Genomic DNA, 22,607 nt, shown 5'->3' with positions numbered 1-22,607 from the left:
TATTTTTTAGCAAAATTATTTCATACTAAGTGAAACATTTCCAAAAAGCTTAAAGCACCTGGTATTCCTAGGCAGTTTCTCATCCAAGTACTCACCAGACCTAAACCTGCTAAGATTCAGAGATTGGGTATTGACTCTTTTTTTTTTTTTGCAAGATTATTTTATAAATCTTAAAATTTTCCAAAAAGTTTAAAGCACCTGGTATTCCCAGGCAGTCTCTCATCCATGTACTAACCAGGCCCAAACCTGCTAATATTCAGAGATCGGGCATTGACTCTATTTTTTGGCAAAATTATTATATACTAAGTGAAAAGTTTCCAAAAAGCTTACAGCACCTTTTTTGCAAGATTATTTTATAAATCGTAAAATTTTCCAAAAAGTTTAAAGCACCTGGTATTCCCAGGCAGTCTCTCATCCATGTACTAACCAGGCCCAAACCTGCTAATATTCAGAGATCGGGCATTGACTCTATTTTTTGGCAAAATTATTATATACTAAGTGAAAAGTTTCCAAAAAGCTTACAGCACCTGGTATTCCCAGGCAGTCTCCCACCCAAGTACTAACCAGGCCCAAACCTGCTTAGCTTCCGAGAGCAGACGAGATCGGGCATAGCCAGGTTGGTATGGCCGTAAGTGAAGACTGCTGCAAAGAGAGGGCTATTTAAAGACCAGCCCATCTAATCGCCAATACATTATATAAGTAGGAAAGAAAACCCAAAAGCTTAAAGCACCTGGTATTCCTAGGCAGTCTCTCATCCAAGTACTCACCAGACCTAAACCTGCTAAGATTCAGAGATGGGGCATTGACTCTATTTTTTAGCAAAATTATTATAAACTAAGTGAAAAGTTTCCAAAAGGCTTACAGCACCTGGTATTCCCAAGCGGTCTCCCATCCAAGTACTAACCAGGCCCAAACCTGCTTAGCTTCCGAGAGCAGACGAGATCGGGCATAGCCAGGTTGGTATGGCCGTAAGCGAAGACTGCCGCAAAGAGAGGGCTATTTAAAGACCAGCCCATCTAATCGCCAGTACATTATATAAGTAGGAAAGAAAACCCAAAAGCTTAAAGCACCTGGTATTCCTAGGCAGTCTCTCATCCAAGTACTAACGAGACCTAAACCTGCTAAGATTCAGAGATCGGGCATTGACTCTTTTTTTTTTTTTTTTTTTGCAAGATTATTATATAAATCGTGAAATTTTCCAAAAGGTTTAAAGCACCTGGTATTCCTAGGCAGTCTCTCATCCAAGTACTAACCAGACCTAAACCTGCTAAGATTCAGAGATCGGGCATTGAATCTATTTTTTAGCAAAATTATTTCATACTAAGTGAAACATTTCCAAAAAGCTTAAAGCACCTGGTATTCCTAGGCAGTTTCTCATCCAAGTACTCACCAGACCTAAACCTGCTAAGATTCAGAGATCGGGCATTGACTCTTTTTTTTTTTTGCAAGATTATTTTATAAATCGTAAAATTTTCCAAAAAGTTTAAAGCACCTGGTATTCCCAGGCAGTCTCTCATCCATGTACTAACCAGGCCCAAACCTGCTAATATTCAGAGATCGGGCATTGAATCTATTTTTCAGCAAAATTATTATATACTAAGTGAAACATTTCCAAAAAGCTTAAAGCACCTGGTATTCCTAGGCAGTTTCTCATCCAAGTACTCACCAGACCTAAACCTGCTAAGATTCAGAGATTGGGTATTGACTCTTTTTTTTTTTTTTTTGCAAGATTATTTTATAAATCGTGAAATTTTCCAAAAAGTTTAAAGCACCTGGTATTCCTAGGCAGTTTCTCATCCATGTACTAACCAGGCCCAAACCTGCTAATATTCAGAGATCGGGCATTGACTCTATTTTTTGGCAAAATTATTTTATACTAAGTGAAACATTTCCAAAAAGCTTAAAGCACCTGGTATTCCTAGGCAGTTTCTCATCCATGTACTAACCAGGCCCAAACCTGCTAATATTCAGAGATCGGGCATTGACTCTATTTTTTGGCAAAATTATTATATACTAAGTGAAAAGTTTCCAAAAAGCTTACAGCACCTGGTATTCCCAGGCGTCTCCCATCCAAGTACTAACCAGGCCCAAACCGGCTTAGCTTCCAAGAGCAGACGAGATCGGGCATAGCCAGGTTGGTATGGCCGTAAGCGAAGACTGCTGCAAAGAGAGGGCTATTTAAAGACCAGCCCATCTAATCGCCAGTACATTATATAAGTAGGAAAGAAAACCCAAAAGCTTAAAGCACCTGGTATTCCTAGGCAGTCTCTCATCCAAGTACTTACCAGACCTAAACCTGCTAAGATGCAGAGATCGGGCATTGAATCTATTTTTTTAGCAAAATTATTATGTACTAAGTGAAACATTTCCAAAAAGCTTAAAGCACCTGGTATTCCTAGGCAGTCTCTCATCCAAGTACTCACCAGACCTAAACCTGCTAAGATTCAGAGATGGGGCATTGACTCTATTTTTTGGCAAAATTATTATATACTAAGTGAAAAGTTTCCAAAAGGCTTACAGCACCTGGAATTCCCAAGCGGTCTCCCATCCAAGTACTAACCAGGCCCAAACCTGCTTAGCTTCCGAGAGCAGACGAGATCGGGCATAGCCAGGTTGGTATGGCCGTAAGCGAAGACTGCCGCAAAGAGAAGGCTATTTAAAGACCAGCCCATCTAATCGCCAGTACATTATATAAGTAGGAAAGAAAACCCAAAAGCTTAAAGCACCTGGTATTCCTAGGCAGTCTCTCATCCAAGTACTAACGAGACCTAAACCTGCTAAGATTCAGAGATCGGGCATTGACTCTTTTTTTTTTTTTTTTTTGCAAGATTATTATATAAATCGTGAAATTTTCCAAAAGTTTTAAAGCACCTGGTATTCCTAGGCAGTCTCTCATCCAAGTACTAACCAGACCTAAACCTGCTAAGATTCAGAGATCGGGCATTGAATCTATTTTTTAGCAAAATTATTTCATACTAAGTGAAACATTTCCAAAAAGCTTAAAGCACCTGGTATTCCTAGGCAGTTTCTCATCCAAGTACTCACCAGACCTAAACCTGCTAAGATTCAGAGATTGGGTATTGACTCTTTTTTTTTTTTTGCAAGATTATTTTATAAATCTTAAAATTTTCCAAAAAGTTTAAAGCACCTGGTATTCCCAGGCAGTCTCTCATCCATGTACTAACCAGGCCCAAACCTGCTAATATTCAGAGATCGGGCATTGACTCTATTTTTTGGCAAAATTATTATATACTAAGTGAAAAGTTTCCAAAAAGCTTACAGCACCTTTTTTGCAAGATTATTTTATAAATCGTAAAATTTTCCAAAAAGTTTAAAGCACCTGGTATTCCCAGGCAGTCTCTCATCCATGTACTAACCAGGCCCAAACCTGCTAATATTCAGAGATCGGGCATTGACTCTATTTTTTGGCAAAATTATTATATACTAAGTGAAAAGTTTCCAAAAAGCTTACAGCACCTGGTATTCCCAGGCAGTCTCCCACCCAAGTACTAACCAGGCCCAAACCTGCTTAGCTTCCGAGAGCAGACGAGATCGGGCATAGCCAGGTTGGTATGGCCGTAAGTGAAGACTGCTGCAAAGAGAGGGCTATTTAAAGACCAGCCCATCTAATCGCCAATACATTATATAAGTAGGAAAGAAAACCCAAAAGCTTAAAGCACCTGGTATTCCTAGGCAGTCTCTCATCCAAGTACTCACCAGACCTAAACCTGCTAAGATTCAGAGATGGGGCATTGACTCTATTTTTTAGCAAAATTATTATAAACTAAGTGAAAAGTTTCCAAAAGGCTTACAGCACCTGGTATTCCCAAGCGGTCTCCCATCCAAGTACTAACCAGGCCCAAACCTGCTTAGCTTCCGAGAGCAGACGAGATCGGGCATAGCCAGGTTGGTATGGCCGTAAGCGAAGACTGCCGCAAAGAGAGGGCTATTTAAAGACCAGCCCATCTAATCGCCAGTACATTATATAAGTAGGAAAGAAAACCCAAAAGCTTAAAGCACCTGGTATTCCTAGGCAGTCTCTCATCCAAGTACTAACGAGACCTAAACCTGCTAAGATTCAGAGATCGGGCATTGACTCTTTTTTTTTTTTTTTTTTTGCAAGATTATTATATAAATCGTGAAATTTTCCAAAAGGTTTAAAGCACCTGGTATTCCTAGGCAGTCTCTCATCCAAGTACTAACCAGACCTAAACCTGCTAAGATTCAGAGATCGGGCATTGAATCTATTTTTTAGCAAAATTATTTCATACTAAGTGAAACATTTCCAAAAAGCTTAAAGCACCTGGTATTCCTAGGCAGTTTCTCATCCAAGTACTCACCAGACCTAAACCTGCTAAGATTCAGAGATCGGGCATTGACTCTTTTTTTTTTTTGCAAGATTATTTTATAAATCGTAAAATTTTCCAAAAAGTTTAAAGCACCTGGTATTCCCAGGCAGTCTCTCATCCATGTACTAACCAGGCCCAAACCTGCTAATATTCAGAGATCGGGCATTGAATCTATTTTTCAGCAAAATTATTATATACTAAGTGAAACATTTCCAAAAAGCTTAAAGCACCTGGTATTCCTAGGCAGTTTCTCATCCAAGTACTCACCAGACCTAAACCTGCTAAGATTCAGAGATTGGGTATTGACTCTTTTTTTTTTTTTTTTGCAAGATTATTTTATAAATCGTGAAATTTTCCAAAAAGTTTAAAGCACCTGGTATTCCTAGGCAGTTTCTCATCCATGTACTAACCAGGCCCAAACCTGCTAATATTCAGAGATCGGGCATTGACTCTATTTTTTGGCAAAATTATTTTATACTAAGTGAAACATTTCCAAAAAGCTTAAAGCACCTGGTATTCCTAGGCAGTTTCTCATCCATGTACTAACCAGGCCCAAACCTGCTAATATTCAGAGATCGGGCATTGACTCTATTTTTTGGCAAAATTATTATATACTAAGTGAAAAGTTTCCAAAAAGCTTACAGCACCTGGTATTCCCAGGCGTCTCCCATCCAAGTACTAACCAGGCCCAAACCGGCTTAGCTTCCAAGAGCAGACGAGATCGGGCATAGCCAGGTTGGTATGGCCGTAAGCGAAGACTGCTGCAAAGAGAGGGCTATTTAAAGACCAGCCCATCTAATCGCCAGTACATTATATAAGTAGGAAAGAAAACCCAAAAGCTTAAAGCACCTGGTATTCCTAGGCAGTCTCTCATCCAAGTACTTACCAGACCTAAACCTGCTAAGATGCAGAGATCGGGCATTGAATCTATTTTTTTAGCAAAATTATTATGTACTAAGTGAAACATTTCCAAAAAGCTTAAAGCACCTGGTATTCCTAGGCAGTCTCTCATCCAAGTACTCACCAGACCTAAACCTGCTAAGATTCAGAGATGGGGCATTGACTCTATTTTTTGGCAAAATTATTATATACTAAGTGAAAAGTTTCCAAAAGGCTTACAGCACCTGGAATTCCCAAGCGGTCTCCCATCCAAGTACTAACCAGGCCCAAACCTGCTTAGCTTCCGAGAGCAGACGAGATCGGGCATAGCCAGGTTGGTATGGCCGTAAGCGAAGACTGCCGCAAAGAGAAGGCTATTTAAAGACCAGCCCATCTAATCGCCAGTACATTATATAAGTAGGAAAGAAAACCCAAAAGCTTAAAGCACCTGGTATTCCTAGGCAGTCTCTCATCCAAGTACTAACGAGACCTAAACCTGCTAAGATTCAGAGATCGGGCATTGACTCTTTTTTTTTTTTTTTTTTTGCAAGATTATTATATAAATCGTGAAATTTTCCAAAAGTTTTAAAGCACCTGGTATTCCTAGGCAGTCTCTCATCCAAGTACTAACCAGACCTAAACCTGCTAAGATTCAGAGATCGGGCATTGAATCTATTTTTTAGCAAAATTATTTCATACTAAGTGAAACATTTCCAAAAAGCTTAAAGCACCTGGTATTCCTAGGCAGTTTCTCATCCAAGTACTCACCAGACCTAAACCTGCTAAGATTCAGAGATTGGGTATTGACTCTTTTTTTTTTTTTGCAAGATTATTTTATAAATCGTAAAATTTTCCAAAAAGTTTAAAGCACCTGGTATTCCCAGGCAGTCTCTCATCCATGTACTAACCAGGCCCAAACCTGCTAATATTCAGAGATCGGGCATTGACTCTATTTTTTGGCAAAATTATTATATACTAAGTGAAAAGTTTCCAAAAAGCTTACAGCACCTTTTTTGCAAGATTATTTTATAAATCGTAAAATTTTCCAAAAAGTTTAAAGCACCTGGTATTCCCAGGCAGTCTCTCATCCATGTACTAACCAGGCCCAAACCTGCTAATATTCAGAGATCGGGCATTGACTCTATTTTTTGGCAAAATTATTATATACTAAGTGAAAAGTTTCCAAAAAGCTTACAGCACCTGGTATTCCCAGGCAGTCTCCCACCCAAGTACTAACCAGGCCCAAACCTGCTTAGCTTCCGAGAGCAGACGAGATCGGGCATAGCCAGGTTGGTATGGCCGTAAGTGAAGACTGCTGCAAAGAGAGGGCTATTTAAAGACCAGCCCATCTAATCGCCAATACATTATATAAGTAGGAAAGAAAACCCAAAAGCTTAAAGCACCTGGTATTCCTAGGCAGTCTCTCATCCAAGTACTCACCAGACCTAAACCTGCTAAGATTCAGAGATGGGGCATTGACTCTATTTTTTAGCAAAATTATTATAAACTAAGTGAAAAGTTTCCAAAAGGCTTACAGCACCTGGTATTCCCAAGCGGTCTCCCATCCAAGTACTAACCAGGCCCAAACCTGCTTAGCTTCCGAGAGCAGACGAGATCGGGCATAGCCAGGTTGGTATGGCCGTAAGCGAAGACTGCCGCAAAGAGAGGGCTATTTAAAGACCAGCCCATCTAATCGCCAGTACATTATATAAGTAGGAAAGAAAACCCAAAAGCTTAAAGCACCTGGTATTCCTAGGCAGTCTCTCATCCAAGTACTAACGAGACCTAAACCTGCTAAGATTCAGAGATCGGGCATTGACTCTTTTTTTTTTTTTTTTTTTGCAAGATTATTATATAAATCGTGAAATTTTCCAAAAGGTTTAAAGCACCTGGTATTCCTAGGCAGTCTCTCATCCAAGTACTAACCAGACCTAAACCTGCTAAGATTCAGAGATCGGGCATTGAATCTATTTTTTAGCAAAATTATTTCATACTAAGTGAAACATTTCCAAAAAGCTTAAAGCACCTGGTATTCCTAGGCAGTTTCTCATCCAAGTACTCACCAGACCTAAACCTGCTAAGATTCAGAGATCGGGCATTGACTCTTTTTTTTTTTTGCAAGATTATTTTATAAATCGTAAAATTTTCCAAAAAGTTTAAAGCACCTGGTATTCCCAGGCAGTCTCTCATCCATGTACTAACCAGGCCCAAACCTGCTAATATTCAGAGATCGGGCATTGAATCTATTTTTCAGCAAAATTATTATATACTAAGTGAAACATTTCCAAAAAGCTTAAAGCACCTGGTATTCCTAGGCAGTTTCTCATCCAAGTACTCACCAGACCTAAACCTGCTAAGATTCAGAGATTGGGTATTGACTCTTTTTTTTTTTTTTTTGCAAGATTATTTTATAAATCGTAAAATTTTCCAAAAAGTTTAAAGCACCTGGTATTCCCAGGCAGTCTCTCATCCATGTACTAACCAGGCCCAAACCTGCTAATATTCAGAGATCGGGCATTGACTCTATTTTTTGGCAAAATTATTATATACTAAGTGAAAAGTTTCCAAAAAGCTTACAGCACCTGGTATTCCCAGGCAGTCTCCCACCCAAGTACTAACCAGGCCCAAACCTGCTTAGCTTCCGAGAGCAGACGAGATCGGGCATAGCCAGGTTGGTATGGCCGTAAGTGAAGACTGCTGCAAAGAGAGGGCTATTTAAAGACCAGCCCATCTAATCGCCAATACATTATATAAGTAGGAAAGAAAACCCAAAAGCTTAAAGCACCTGGTATTCCTAGGCAGTCTCTCATCCAAGTACTAACCAGACCTAAACCTGCTAAGATGCAGAGATCGGGCATTGAATCTATTTTTTTAGCAAAATTATTATGTACTAAGTGAAACATTTCCAAAAAGCTTAAAGCACCTGGTATTCCTAGGCAGTCTCTCATCCAAGTACTCACCAGACCTAAACCTGCTAAGATTCAGAGATGGGGCATTGACTCTATTTTTTGGCAAAATTATTATAAACTAAGTGAAAAGTTTCCAAAAGGCTTACAGCACCTGGTATTCCCAAGCGGTCTCCCATCCAAGTACTAACCAGGCCCAAACCTGCTTAGCTTCCGAGAGCAGACGAGATCGGGCATAGCCAGGTTGGTATGGCCGTAAGCGAAGACTGCTGCAAAGAGAGGGCTATTTAAAGACCAGCCCATCTAATCGCCAGTACATTATATAAGTAGGAAAGAAAACCCAAAAGCTTAAAGCACCTGGTATTCCTAGGCAGTCTCTCATCCAAGTACTAACGAGACCTAAACCTGCTAAGATTCAGAGATCGGGCATTGACTGTTTTTTTTTTTTTTTTTTTTTGCAAGATTTTTATATAAATCGTGAAATTTTCCAAAAGGTTTAAAGCACCTGGTATTCCCAGGCAGTCTCTCATCCATGTACTAACCAGGCCCAAACCTGCTAATATTCAGAGATCGGGCATTGAATCTATTTTTCAGCAAAATTATTAAATACTAAGTGAAACATTTCCAAAAAGCTTAAAGCACCTGGTATTCCTAGGCAGTTTCTCATCCAAGTACTCACCAGACCTAAACCTGCTAAGATTCAGAGATCGGGCATTGACTCTTTTTTTTTTTTTTTTTTGCAAGATTATTTTATAAATCGTGAAATTTTCCAAAAAGTTTAAAGCACCTGGTATTCCTAGGCAGTCTCTCATCCAAGTACTAACCAGACCTAAACCTGCTAATATTCAGAGATCGGGCATTGAATCTATTTTTCAGCAAAATTATTATATACTAAGTGAAACATTTCCAAAAAGCTTAAAGCACCTGGTATTCCTAGGCAGTTTCTCATCCAAGTACTCACCAGACCTAAACCTGCTAAGATTCAGAGATCGGGCATTGACTCTTTTTTTTTTTTTTTTTGCAAGATTATTTTATAAATCGTGAAATTTTCCAAAAAGTTTAAAGCACCTGGTATTCCCAGGCAGTCTCTCATCCATGTACTAACCAGGCCCAAACCTGCTAATATTCAGAGATCGGGCATTGACTCTATTTTTTGGCAAAATTATTATATACTAAGTGAAAAGTTTCCAAAAGGCTTACAGCACCTGGTATTCCCAAGCGGTCTCCCATCCAAGTACTAACCAGGCCCAAACCTGCTTAGCTTCCGAGAGCAGACGAGATCGGGCATAGCCAGGTTGGTATGGCCGTAAGCGAAGACTGCCGCAAAGAGAGGGCTATTTAAAGACCAGCCCATCTAGTCGCCAGTACATTATATAAGTAGGAAAGAAAACCCAAAAGCTTAAAGCACCTGGTATTCCTAGGCAGTCTCTCATCCAAGTACTAACGAGACCTAAACCTGCTAAGATTCAGAGATCGGGCATTGACTCTTTTTTTTTTTTTTTTTTTGCAAGATTATTATATAAATCGTGAAATTTTCCAAAAGGTTTAAAGCACCTGGTATTCCTAGGCAGTCTCTCATCCAAGTACTAACCAGACCTAAACCTGCTAAGATTCAGAGATCGGGCAATGAATCTATTTTTTAGCAAAATTATTTCATACTAAGTGAAACATTTCCAAAAAGCTTAAAGCACCTGGTATTCCTAGGCAGTTTCTCATCCAAGTACTCACCAGACCTAAACCTGCTAAGATTCAGAGATCGGCATTGACTCTTTTTTTTTTTTTTTTTTTTTTTGCAAGATTATTTTATAAATCGTGAAATTTTCCAAAAAGTTTAAAGCACCTGGTATTCCCAGGCAGTCTCTCATCCATGTACTAACCAGGCCCAAACCTGCTAATATTCAGAGATCGGGCATTGACTCTATTTTTTGGCAAAATTATTATATACTAAGTGAAAAGTTTCCAAAAAGCTTACAGCACCTGGTATTCCCAGGCGTCTCCCATCCAAGTACTAACCAGGCCCAAACCGGCTTAGCTTCCAAGAGCAGACGAGATCGGGCATAGCCAGGTTGGTATGGCCGTAAGCGAAGACTGCTGCAAAGAGAGGGCTATTTAAAGACCAGCCCATCTAATCGCCAGTACATTATATAAGTAGGAAAGAAAACCCAAAAGCTTAAAGCACCTGGTATTCCTAGGCAGTCTCTCATCCAAGTACTCACCAGACCTAAACCTGCTAAGATTCAGAGATGGGGCATTGACTCTATTTTTTGGCAAAATTATTATATACTAAGTGAAAAGTTTCCAAAAGGCTTACAGCACCTGGTATTCCCAAGCGGTCTCCCATCCAAGTACTAACCAGGCCCAAACCTGCTTAGCTTCCGAGAGCAGACGAGATCGGGCATTTTTTTTTTTTTTTATTAAAAATATTTCAGTACAAAAAGAAAAAATACATAAAATATTTCACATTTAAATCATTCTTGTTATAGAAACCTCTCTTCTACAAAATAAATGCAAACATCTCAATTAAGGTTACATTAAAGTTTCTAAGCAAACATAATCATTTTCACCTAAAAAAAAAAAAAAAAAAAAAAAAAAAAAAAAAAACAACTACAAATTTATTTCCAGTCCATTCTGTGTTTTCAAAACATAAGGATTGTTATTTAGAATTAGTTTATCAAATACATAAATTGTACCTTCTGCTTTAAAATAACTTTCTAGTGTTCGTATATAATCTTCCAGTTTTTTCTTAAAATAAATCCATAATCCCAGTTTTTTGTTTTTGTCTCTTGCTATATTTCTCCTACACCATATTGCATATCTAGCTACAATTAAAAACAAATTTATAACATTTTGATTATCAGATTTCTCATTCATTCCAAATAAAAATATACAATTCCAACTCTCTTCATCTTCTATTACATCCATTTTTTCTCCTAACAAACTCTTAATCACATTTTTAATTTTGTCTCTGAAAAAGATCAGTTCTTTACATGATAAAAACATGTGCACAATTCCTTCAGTTTTTTCACAACAGACTTTACACAATGCATCCCCAGTCATTCCACATTTATACAACTTCTCTTCAGAAAAGATTATATTATGCCTTATATAAAAATCCAGGTTCTCCATTTTAACATCAATATGCCATTTTCTCAAATTTCTCCACAGAACTTCTTCCTCAAGGTTTATAAAAACATTTTTCCAAAATGTATTCCCAGCTGGTTCCTTAAAAACACTATTTCTAAACAAAACATAAAAAGTCCTAAGATGACTCACATGAAAAGGCTCCTTTTCTCCTTTTGCTTTTAAGAAAACCTTCATTTTATCATCTTCACTGTCTTGTCCTTGTTTTTCTATGTTTACTAACCATTCCTTTGGAATTGCCTCCTTTATTTTATCATATTGCTTTTTTAAAACATTCTTATTAACATGATTTTCAGTATTTTTCACTTCATCATAAATTGCTTGCAAAGGTAAAAAACCTTCCCTCACTTCATACAAAACATCCCTTATTGTTTTAAATCCAGCATTAATCCAATGTTTAAAAAATAATTCTTTTCCTCTATATACAACATTCTCATTCAGAAACAAAGGCTGTGTTAAAAACTCCAATCTCCTAATAGGTTTAATACATACATTTGGTAAAAATTCTGCCCATGCTTCTAAAACTTCTTTATAAAACTCCGGAATTCCTGTTATCAATTTAGGTTTTAATTTCATCCACAGAATATCAGGTCCTATTTTCATATGTCCGCATTTATTTAAAAACATTCTCATAAGTATTTTCCATTCAGCTTTATTCTCTTCATTTAAAAAAGTTTTCACAGTTTTAACTCTAAAGCTCTTTTTTTTTAATTCTGGATCTTGCAGCCCTAACCCACCTTCTTCTATGGCCCCTATTAGTGTATTATAAGAAATCCTTGATGGCTTAGAGCCCCAGAGGAAATTTAAAACATCTTTTTTTAATCTTTTACTAATTCCCATAGGCATGGGTATCACACCCAAAACATACCACATTTTTGCCATCATTAATGCATTTATAACCAAAACCTTCCCTCTTAAAGTTAATTCCCTTTGTTTCCAATAATTTAACACTCTTTCCATTTCACCCACCACTTCATCCCACATCAAATCTCTCACCATTTTCTCATTTTTCCCAATCCTCACACCCAAAATCTTCAAGCTCTCTTCTTCTTTAAATGGATACATTTTTTGAATTTTTTCAATTTTTCCTATACTCATAATAACAGTTTTTTGTTGATTTATCTTAGCTCCAGAACCTTTACAGTATTTTTCTATTATGTCCATTGCTTTAACTACACTAGCCACATCTTGCACTATTATAGTCGTATCATCTGCATATTGATATACTTTCTGCAACTCTCTATTTTCTTCTGTGTCTATTCCTCTAATTTCTTTCTCTTCCGTTATTGCCAACCCTAATGCCTCTGCCACTAAACTGTACAGCAAAGCTGATAATGGACAACCTTGTCTAATAGATCTAGTTAAATCAAAGGTCTCTGTTAAAAAACCATTGCACTTTACTTGACTTTTAGAATCTTTATATAAAATCTTCAACCACTTAATAAAATTTTCACCAAAACCAAACTGTTGTAAAATTCTAAACAAATACTCATGTTCAACACGGTCAAAGGCCTTTTCTAAATCAAGACTTATTACATATCCACTTTTTTTTTCAGAGATCATGTAACTTACAACATCTCTTATACTACTAATAGTATCTGTAATATCTCTTCCTGGTATTGCATATGCCTGGTTTGTCTGTATTATATTTGGTAAAATTTTCTTCAATCTGTTAGCTAAAATCTTTGATAATATTTTAAAATCTGTATTTAACATAGTTATTGGTCTATAATTTTTAAGATCTGCAATGTCCCCTTTTCTTTTATAAATTAATTTTACTAATCCTATCCCCATAAAATAACTGGTTTCTTCCTTTTTAAAAATTTCGTCATACACATCTTTTAAAATTGGTGTCATTACATTTCTAAAAACCTTATAAAATTCACTTGGAAGACCATCTTTTCCTGGACTTTTACCATTATTTAGCTGCATTATTGCTTCATCTATATCTTCTTTTCCAATTCCCCTTTCACATAATTTTTTATCACCATTATCTATCTTTATTTTGATTTTCCCTACCAGAAATTCAATTTCTTCTCTACCCACTCCTTCCCTTTTAAACAAATTTTCATAATAATCTTTTATTTCTTTTAAAACTTCTTCTTTTTCTTTTACCTTTCCTCCTCCTTTTCCTATTAATTCTTTAATCATTCCTGCTCTCTGTCTGTTTTTTTCCATATTAAAAAAGAACCTTGTACATTTTTCACCTTCCACTAAGTATTTTGCTTTACTTCTTATCATTGCTCCTTTATATTTTTTGTCTTCTATATCCTTTATTTTTTCCTCCAACATTACGGTTTTCTGTAAATTGACAACCTCCTTACTTAGCTCATCTCTTAATTCTATTCTTATTTCTTTTTCTTTTCTTTTTTTAATTTTCTGTATTATTTTACTATGTTCTCTTGCACATTTTCCAATGTCATATTTTAAATTATCCCACCAAATTCTCTTTTCATCCTTATACATCTGATTTCCTTTTTCCTTCTTTATTAATACCTCTATTTGTTCCTTAAAATTCTCATCTTTTAAAATCTCAGTGTTTAACATCCATATTCCCGGCCCTCTTTTAAAATTATTCATATCAACTTGTATACATACAACTTTATGATCACTTAACATTGTTTCCTTGTAATATATAGTATCTATTATCTTCAACATTTCCCTTTTACTTATCAAGAAATCTATTCTACTTCTGCATATAAAATTCTTCAACGCCTGTTGCCTTGAGAATTCTCGTATCCCCTCGTTTCTTTCTCTCCAAACGTCCACAAAGTTATTTTCTTCCATTAGACTTTTTAATTCCTTCCTTCCACTATCAGATTTAAAAACCATCCCATCTGCAATATCCATCTTGCTAAACGTAGTGTTAAAATCCCCCATAATTAAAATATTCTCCCATTTCACAATAATATCTTTTAGGTTCTTAAAAAATAACACCTTTTCTTTTTCTACCACAGGAGCATGAATATTACACAGAACTATATCTGTCTCCCCCTCCATCATTTTCACTATCAAACACTTTCCTTGCATATCATCATAAACCACTTGTGCTTTTTCACACACGCCCTTTTTAATTAAAAATGCTACTCCCCTACCTAGCCTCCCATCACCATTACTATAAAATATATCACCTTTCCATTTTTTTTTTAAACTTTCCATTACTTCATCCCTCCAATTTGTTTCTTGAACCACTAAAACATTTGATCTACTACACAAAAGTTTCAACTTTTCAAATTTCCCTTTTTCTAGTAACCCTCTTACATTAAGTGTTGCAATTTTCAAGAACATAATACATAGCAAAGTACATATTATTCTGAACATTCATCAACTTTTCCCAGCTGCATTAATACCTCAAAACTATTTTCACCATAGTCTCTTTTTTTAAATACTTTCTCTTTCAGTTCTTTTTTTTTAATTATATGTCTGTTTTGTACATTCTCTAAATTTGGTTTTACCTTTAGTTGTCTTCTTCTTGTTATTGTAACCTTTTCCCAGTCATTTTTGTTGTCTTCTTTTCTCCCTAGCGTTGCTGTCTCTATCATTTGCATTTCCTGCCTTTCCTTTTCCTCCTCTCTTGTTTGTTTCAAGATTTCCGTTTGTATTCCATGTCCTTCTTCCTCTTGCTCTTTTTCCATTTCACAGTACTTCTGTTCCTCCTCTGCATCTTCTCCTTTTTGATTCTCATCTTCTTCCTCAGTCTGTTCTGTTTGTTCATCCTCCTTTGCGTCGTCCACATCCTGTGATTTCTCCATTTCATCCACTTGCTCATAGTCTTTATCCGTTTCAGCATCCTCCTCTATCCAGCATTCACATTTCACCAGTACTTTACGACACTCCGGGCATCTTACAGCATCACATTCCCTCGAAAAATGTCCCTTTTCTCCACAATCTCGACAGGAAAAGTCTGGACAGTCCTTCAAAATGTGTCCCGGTTTCATACACAATCTACAGATCTTCATTTGACGATCATGTATGATCCTAAAATATTGCACTCCCTCTGCAGTATCAAATCTCGTGCTGTAAGGCAGTGATAACACCTCCTTAGGGAATTTCACACGGACATATCTTGTTCCATCTGTAATTGTAGTGTCTGGATAGTACCTTCTTCTTATTGCAGATGTAACTTTAACTCCCCATGTTCGCAATTTTGCCATTATTTCTTCATCTGTTATATAAGCTGGTAAGTGCATGAATGAAACAACACACTCTCTTTCTTGAAGATTCCTCACTTCACACACAATTCCTTTTACTGTTAGTCCTTCCTTTAAAACTTCACATGCTTCTTCATCCGTTACGGTTACCTCATACTCATTATTTAATCTTGGTCTTACCGCTAACACTTTACTCAGTCCAACTTTTTCAATCACCGCTTTTATCACTTCCTCCACCCTTCGATCTCTTACTTCTGTAGCATTAACAATCACTGTGGCCTCCTTTGAGTAATGCTTTTGTTGTTCATTATCTTTCATCTCATTCCTTTTTCTTCTCACCTCACTTGTCTCTGTTGATTTCCTTTGCTTTATTCTTTCTCCAGTATCTTTTTGAAGTTCTTTACTGTTGCTTTTTTCCTCAGCCATGTCTTTGCCATTGCCATGTTGTTCCTCCATAATCAAAACTTTAAGAGCTTTAAAGCTCCTTTGGCCCTAAGCAGTAAATTCTGCTCAGGGCCCTAAAAAATAATAAAACAAACCAAGAAAAAAATAAATATTTAACTAAATACAATATAATATAAGACAAACCAAAACAAACATATGGGAGAGCCTTTCTCTCCCTACTGCCACCTCTTACTTCCTGGAATGTACCAACAATCACAGGTGCTCAGGGTGGTATGGCCGTAAGCGAAGACTGCCGCAAAGAGAGGGCTATTTAAAGACCAGCCCATCTAATCGCCAGTACATTATATAAGTAGGAAAGAAAACCCAAAAGCTTAAAGCACCTGGTATTCCTAGGCAGTCTCTCATCCAAGTACTAACGAGACCTAAACCTGCTAAGATTCAGAGATCGGGCATTGACTCTTTTTTTTTTTTTTTTTTTTGCAAGATTATTATATAAATCGTGAAATTTTCCAAAAGGTTTAAAGCACCTGGTATTCCTAGGCAGTCTCTCATCCAAGTACTAACCAGACCTAAACCTGCTAAGATTCAGAGATCGGGCATTGAATCTATTTTTTAGCAAAATTATTTCATACTAAGTGAAACATTTCCAAAAAGCTTAAAGCACCTGGTATTCCTAGGCAGTTTCTCATCCAAGTACTCACCAGACCTAAACCTGCTAAGATTCAGAGATCGGGTATTGACTCTTTTTTTTTTTTTGCAAGATTATTTTATAAATCGTAAAATTTTCCAAAAAGTTTAAAGCACCTGGTATTCCCAGGCAGTCTCTCATCCATGTACTAACCAGGCCCAAACCTGCTAATATTCAGAGATCGGGCATTGACTCTATTTTTTGGCAAAATTATTATATACTAAGTGAAAAGTTTCCAAAAAGCTTACAGCACCTGGTATTCCCAGGCAGTCTCCCACCCAAGTACTAACCAGGCCCAAACCTGCTTAGCTTCCGAGAGCAGACGAGATCGGGCATAGCCAGGTTGGTATGGCCGTAAGTGAAGACTGCTGCAAAGAGAGGGCTATTTAAAGACCAGCCCATCTAATCGCCAATACATTATATAAGTAGGAAAGAAAACCCAAAAGCTTAAAGCACCTGGTATTCCTAGGCAGTCTCTCATCCAAGTACTAACCAGACCTAAACCTGCTAAGATGCAGAGATCGGGCATTGAATCTATTTTTTTAGCAAAATTATTATGTACTAAGTGAAACATTTCCAAAAAGCTTAAAGCACCTGGTATTCCTAGGCAGTCTCTCATCCAAGTACTCACCAGACCTAAACCTGCTAAGATTCAGAGATGGGGCATTGACTCTATTTTTTGGCAAAATTATTATAAACTAAGTGAAAAGTTTCCAAAAGGCTTACAGCACCTGGTATTCCCAAGCGGTCTCCCATCCAAGTACTAACCAGGCCCAAACCTGCTTAGCTTCCGAGAGCAGACGAGATCGGGCATAGCCAGGTTGGTATGGCCGTAAGCGAAGACTGCTGCAAAGAGAGGGCTATTTAAAGACCAGCCCATCTAATCGCCAGTACATTATATAAGTAGGAAAGAAAACCCAAAAGCTTAAAGCACCTGGTATTCCTAGGCAGTCTCTCATCCAAGTACTAACGAGACCTAAACCTGCTAAGATTCAGAGATCGGGCATTGACTCTTTTTTTTTTTTTTTTTTTGCAAGATTTTTATATAAATCGTGAAATTTTCCAAAAGGTTTAAAGCACCTGGTATTCCCAGGCAGTCTCTCATCCATGTACTAACCAGGCCCAAACCTGCTAATATTCAGAGATCGGGCATTGAATCTATTTTTCAGCAAAATTATTATATACTAAGTGAAACATTTCCAAAAAGCTTAAAGCACCTGGTATTCCTAGGCAGTTTCTCATCCAAGTACTCACCAGACCTAAACCTGCTAAGATTCAGAGATCGGGCATTGACTCTTTTTTTTTTTTTTTTTGCAAGATTATTTTATAAATCGTGAAATTTTCCAAAAAGTTTAAAGCACCTGGTATTCCCAGGCAGTCTCTCATCCATGTACTAACCAGGCCCAAACCTGCTAATATTCAGAGTTCGGGCATTGACTCTATTTTTTGGCAAAATTATTATATACTAAGTGAAAAGTTTCCAAAAGGCTTACAGCACCTGGTATTCCCAAGCGGTCTCCCATCCAAGTACTAACCAGGCCCAAACCTGCTTAGCTTCCGAGAGCAGACGAGATCGGGCATAGCCAGGTTGGTATGGCCGTAAGCGAAGACTGCCGCAAAGAGAGGGCTATTTAAAGACCAGCCCATCTAATCGCCAGTACATTATATAAGTAGGAAAGAAAACCCAAAAGCTTAAAGCACCTGGTATTCCTAGGCAGTCTCTCATCCAAGTACTTACCAGACCTAAACCTGCTAAGATGCAGAGATCGGGCATTGAATCTATTTTTTTAGCAAAATTATTATGTACTAAGTGAAACATTTCCAAAAAGCTTAAAGCACCTGGTATTCCTAGGCAGTCTCTCATCCAAGTACTCACCAGACCTAAACCTGCTAAGATTCAGAGATGGGGCATTGACTCTATTTTTTGGCAAAATTATTATATACTAAGTGAAAAGTTTCCAAAAGGCTTACAGCACCTGGTATTCCCAAGCGGTCTCCCATCCAAGTACTAACCAGGCCCAAACCTGCTTAGCTTCCGAGAGCAGACGAGATCGGGCATTTTTTTTTTTTTTTTTATTAAAAATATTTCAGTACAAAAAGAAAAAATACATAAAATATTTCACATTTAAATCATTCTTGTTATAGAAACCTCTCTTCTACAAAATAAATGCAAACATCTCAATTAAGGTTACATTAAAGTTTCTAAGCAAACATAATCATTTTCACCTAAAAAAAAAAAAAAAAAAAAAAAAAAAAAAAAAAAAAAACAACTACAAATTTATTTCCAGTCCATTCTGTGTTTTCAAAACATAAGGATTGTTATTTAGAATTAGTTTATCAAATACATAAATTGTACCTTCTGCTTTAAAATAACTTTCTAGTGTTCGTATATAATCTTCCAGTTTTTTCTTAAAATAAATCCATAATCCCAGTTTTTTGTTTTTGTCTCTTGCTATATTTCTCCTACACCATATTGCATATCTAGCTACAATTAAAAACAAATTTATAACATTTTGATTATCAGATTTCTCATTCATTCCAAATAAAAATATACAATTCCAACTCTCTTCATCTTCTATTACATCCATTTTTTCTCCTAACATACTCTTAATCACATTTTTAATTTTGTCTCTGAAAAAGATCAGTTCTTTACATGATAAAAACATGTGCACAATTCCTTCAGTTTTTTCACAACAGACTTTACACAATGCATCCCCAGTCATTCCACATTTATACAACTTCTCTTCAGAAAAGATTATATTATGCCTTATATAAAAATCCAGGTTCTCCATTTTAACATCAATATGCCATTTTCTCAAATTTCTCCACAGAACTTCTTCCTCAAGGTTTATAAAAACATTTTTCCAAAATGTATTCCCAGCTGGTTCCTTAAAAACACTATTTCTAAACAAAACATAAAAAGTCCTAAGATGACTCACATGAAAAGGCTCCTTTTCTCCTTTTGCTTTTAAGAAAACCTTCATTTTATCATCTTCACTGTCTTGTCCTTGTTTTTCTATGTTTACTAACCATTCCTTTGGAATTGCCTCCTTTATTTTATCATATTGCTTTTTTAAAACATTCTTATTAACATGATTTTCAGTATTTTTCACTTCATCATAAATTGCTTGCAAAGGTAAAAAACCTTCCCTCACTTCATACAAAACATCCCTTATTGTTTTAAATCCAGCATTAATCCAATGTTTAAAAAATAATTCTTTTCCTCTATATACAACATTCTCATTCAGAAACAAAGGCTGTGTTAAAAACTCCAATCTCCTAATAGGTTTAATACATACATTTGGTAAAAATTCTGCCCATGCTTCTAAAACTTCTTTATAAAACTCCGGAATTCCTGTTATCAATTTAGGTTTTAATTTCATCCACAGAATATCAGGTCCTATTTTCATATGTCCGCATTTATTTAAAAACATTCTCATAAGTATTTTCCATTCAGCTTTATTCTCTTCATTTAAAAAAGTTTTCACAGTTTTAACTCTAAAGCTCTTTTTTTTTAATTCTGGATCTTGCAGCCCTAACCCACCTTCTTCTATGGCCCCTATTAGTGTATTATAAGAAATCCTTGATGGCTTAGAGCCCCAGAGGAAATTTAAAACATCTTTTTTTAATCTTTTACTAATTCCCATAGGCATGGGTATCACACCCAAAACATACCACATTTTTGCCATCATTAATGCATTTATAACCAAAACCTTCCCTCTTAAAGTTAATTCCCTTTGTTTCCAATAATTTAACACTCTTTCCATTTCACCCACCACTTCATCCCACATCAAATCTCTCACCATTTTCTCATTTTTCCCAATCCTCACACCCAAAATCTTCAAGCTCTCTTCTTCTTTAAATGGATACATTTTTTGAATTTTTTCAATTTTTCCTATACTCATAATAACAGTTTTTTGTTGATTTATCTTAGCTCCAGAACCTTTACAGTATTTTTCTATTATGTCCATTGCTTTAACTACACTAGCCACATCTTGCACTATTATAGTCGTATCATCTGCATATTGATATACTTTCTGCAACTCTCTATTTTCTTCTGTGTCTATTCCTCTAATTTCTTTCTCTTCCGTTATTGCCAACCCTAATGCCTCTGCCACTAAACTGTACAGCAAAGCTGATAATGGACAACCTTGTCTAATAGATCTAGTTAAATAAAAGGTCTCTGTTAAAAAACCATTGCACTTTACTTGACTTTTAGAATCTTTATATAAAATCTTCAACCACTTAATAAAATTTTCACCAAAACCAAACTGTTGTAAAATTCTAAACAAATACTCATGTTCAACACGGTCAAAGGCCTTTTCTAAATCAAGACTTATTACATATCCACTTTTTTTTTCAGAGATCATGTAACTTACAACATCTCTTATACTACTAATAGTATCTGTAATATCTCTTCCTGGTATTGCATATGCCTGGTTTGTCTGTATTATATTTGGTAAAATTTTCTTCAATCTGTTAGCTAAAATCTTTGATAATATTTTAAAATCTGTATTTAACATAGTTATTGGTCTATAATTTTTAAGATCTGCAATGTCCCCTTTTCTTTTATAAATTAATTTTACTAATCCTATCCCCATAAAATAACTGGTTTCTTCCTTTTTAAAAATTTCGTCATACACATCTTTTAAAATTGGTGTCATTACATTTCTAAAAACCTTATAAAATTCACTTGGAAGACCATCTTTTCCTGGACTTTTACCATTATTTAGCTGCATTATTGCTTCATCTATATCTTCTTTTCCAATTCCCCTTTCACATAATTTTTTATCACCATTATCTATCTTTATTTTGATTTTCCCTACCAGAAATTCAATTTCTTCTCTACCCACTCCTTCCCTTTTAAACAAATTTTCATAATAATCTTTTATTTCTTTTAAAACTTCTTCTTTTTCTTTTACCTTTCCTCCTCCTTTTCCTATTAATTCTTTAATCATTCCTGCTCTCTGTCTGTTTTTTTCCATATTAAAAAAGAACCTTGTACATTTTTCACCTTCCACTAAGTATTTTGCTTTACTTCTTATCATTGCTCCTTTATATTTTTTGTCTTCTATATCCTTTATTTTTTCCTCCAACATTACGGTTTTCTGTAAATTGACAACCTCCTTACTTAGCTCATCTCTTAATTCTATTCTTATTTCTTTTTCTTTTCTTTTTTTAATTTTCTGTATTATTTTACTATGTTCTCTTGCACATTTTCCAATGTCATATTTTAAATTATCCCACCAAATTCTCTTTTCATCCTTATACATCTGATTTCCTTTTTCCTTCTTTATTAATACCTCTATTTGTTCCTTAAAATTCTCATCTTTTAAAATCTCAGTGTTTAACATCCATATTCCCGGCCCTCTTTTAAAATTATTCATATCAACTTGTATACATACAACTTTATGATCACTTAACATTGTTTCCTTGTAATATATAGTATCTATTATCTTCAACATTTCCCTTTTACTTATCAAGAAATCTATTCTACTTCTGCATATAAAATTCTTCAACGCCTGTTGCCTTGAGAATTCTCGTATCCCCTCGTTTCTTTCTCTCCAAACGTCCACAAAGTTATTTTCTTCCATTAGACTTTTTAATTCCTTCCTTCCACTATCAGATTTAAAAACCATCCCATCTGCAATATCCATCTTGCTAAACGTAGTGTTAAAATCCCCCATAATTAAAATATTCTCCCATTTCACAATAATATCTTTTAGGTTCTTAAAAAATAACACCTTTTCTTTTTCTACCACAGGAGCATGAATATTACACAGAACTATATCTGTCTCCCCCTCCATCATTTTCACTATCAAACACTTTCCTTGCATATCATCATAAACCACTTGTGCTTTTTCACACACGCCCTTTTTAATTAAAAATGCTACTCCCCTACCTAGCCTCCCATCACCATTACTATAAAATATATCACCTTTCCATTTTTTTTTTAAACTTTCCATTACTTCATCCCTCCAATTTGTTTCTTGAACCACTAAAACATTTGATCTACTACACAAAAGTTTCAACTTTTCAAATTTCCCTTTTTCTAGTAACCCTCTTACATTAAGTGTTGCAATTTTCA

At 35.9% G+C, this 22,607-nt stretch overlaps 14 non-coding genes and 3 pseudogenes across 14 annotated transcripts; all 17 read right to left on the bottom strand.

The window, feature by feature from the left end:
• Positions 1 to 515: 515 nt before the first annotated feature.
• On the bottom strand, positions 516 to 634 carry LOC127944097 (5S ribosomal RNA). Its single transcript, XR_008150235.1, has one exon. It is a non-coding gene; the product is annotated as a 5S ribosomal RNA (ribosomal RNA).
• Positions 635 to 855: 221 nt separating this feature from the next.
• LOC127943932 (5S ribosomal RNA) lies at positions 856 to 974 on the bottom strand. The gene has a single exon (XR_008150074.1). It is a non-coding gene; the product is annotated as a 5S ribosomal RNA (ribosomal RNA).
• A 1,060-nt stretch (positions 975 to 2,034) lies between these two features.
• On the bottom strand, positions 2,035 to 2,152 carry LOC127943598 (uncharacterized; annotated as a pseudogene).
• A 359-nt stretch (positions 2,153 to 2,511) lies between these two features.
• LOC127943664 (5S ribosomal RNA) lies at positions 2,512 to 2,630 on the bottom strand. Its single transcript, XR_008149817.1, has one exon. It is a non-coding gene; the product is annotated as a 5S ribosomal RNA (ribosomal RNA).
• Positions 2,631 to 3,465: 835 nt separating this feature from the next.
• Positions 3,466 to 3,584, bottom strand: LOC127944096 (5S ribosomal RNA). The gene has a single exon (XR_008150234.1). It is a non-coding gene; the product is annotated as a 5S ribosomal RNA (ribosomal RNA).
• Positions 3,585 to 3,805: 221 nt separating this feature from the next.
• LOC127943921 (5S ribosomal RNA) lies at positions 3,806 to 3,924 on the bottom strand. The gene has a single exon (XR_008150063.1). It is a non-coding gene; the product is annotated as a 5S ribosomal RNA (ribosomal RNA).
• A 1,060-nt stretch (positions 3,925 to 4,984) lies between these two features.
• On the bottom strand, positions 4,985 to 5,102 carry LOC127943597 (uncharacterized; annotated as a pseudogene).
• A 359-nt stretch (positions 5,103 to 5,461) lies between these two features.
• On the bottom strand, positions 5,462 to 5,580 carry LOC127943663 (5S ribosomal RNA). The gene has a single exon (XR_008149816.1). It is a non-coding gene; the product is annotated as a 5S ribosomal RNA (ribosomal RNA).
• Positions 5,581 to 6,416: 836 nt separating this feature from the next.
• Positions 6,417 to 6,535, bottom strand: LOC127944095 (5S ribosomal RNA). The gene has a single exon (XR_008150233.1). It is a non-coding gene; the product is annotated as a 5S ribosomal RNA (ribosomal RNA).
• Positions 6,536 to 6,756: 221 nt separating this feature from the next.
• LOC127943909 (5S ribosomal RNA) lies at positions 6,757 to 6,875 on the bottom strand. Its single transcript, XR_008150052.1, has one exon. It is a non-coding gene; the product is annotated as a 5S ribosomal RNA (ribosomal RNA).
• Positions 6,876 to 7,798: 923 nt separating this feature from the next.
• LOC127944094 (5S ribosomal RNA) lies at positions 7,799 to 7,917 on the bottom strand. Its single transcript, XR_008150232.1, has one exon. It is a non-coding gene; the product is annotated as a 5S ribosomal RNA (ribosomal RNA).
• Positions 7,918 to 8,276: 359 nt separating this feature from the next.
• LOC127943897 (5S ribosomal RNA) lies at positions 8,277 to 8,395 on the bottom strand. Its single transcript, XR_008150041.1, has one exon. It is a non-coding gene; the product is annotated as a 5S ribosomal RNA (ribosomal RNA).
• A 932-nt stretch (positions 8,396 to 9,327) lies between these two features.
• On the bottom strand, positions 9,328 to 9,446 carry LOC127943885 (5S ribosomal RNA). Its single transcript, XR_008150030.1, has one exon. It is a non-coding gene; the product is annotated as a 5S ribosomal RNA (ribosomal RNA).
• Positions 9,447 to 10,099: 653 nt separating this feature from the next.
• On the bottom strand, positions 10,100 to 10,217 carry LOC127943595 (uncharacterized; annotated as a pseudogene).
• A 6,543-nt stretch (positions 10,218 to 16,760) lies between these two features.
• Positions 16,761 to 16,879, bottom strand: LOC127944093 (5S ribosomal RNA). Its single transcript, XR_008150231.1, has one exon. It is a non-coding gene; the product is annotated as a 5S ribosomal RNA (ribosomal RNA).
• Positions 16,880 to 17,238: 359 nt separating this feature from the next.
• LOC127943874 (5S ribosomal RNA) lies at positions 17,239 to 17,357 on the bottom strand. Its single transcript, XR_008150019.1, has one exon. It is a non-coding gene; the product is annotated as a 5S ribosomal RNA (ribosomal RNA).
• Positions 17,358 to 18,005: 648 nt separating this feature from the next.
• LOC127943863 (5S ribosomal RNA) lies at positions 18,006 to 18,124 on the bottom strand. Its single transcript, XR_008150008.1, has one exon. It is a non-coding gene; the product is annotated as a 5S ribosomal RNA (ribosomal RNA).
• Positions 18,125 to 22,607: the final 4,483 nt, after the last annotated feature.

This window comes from Carassius gibelio, chromosome A22 (assembly GCF_023724105.1).
Source record: "Carassius gibelio isolate Cgi1373 ecotype wild population from Czech Republic chromosome A22, carGib1.2-hapl.c, whole genome shotgun sequence".
NCBI classification, from domain to species: Eukaryota; Metazoa; Chordata; class Actinopteri; order Cypriniformes; family Cyprinidae; genus Carassius; species Carassius gibelio.
The sequence above is the reverse complement of the archived record's forward strand: the minus strand, read 5'-3'. Positions and strand labels throughout refer to the sequence as shown.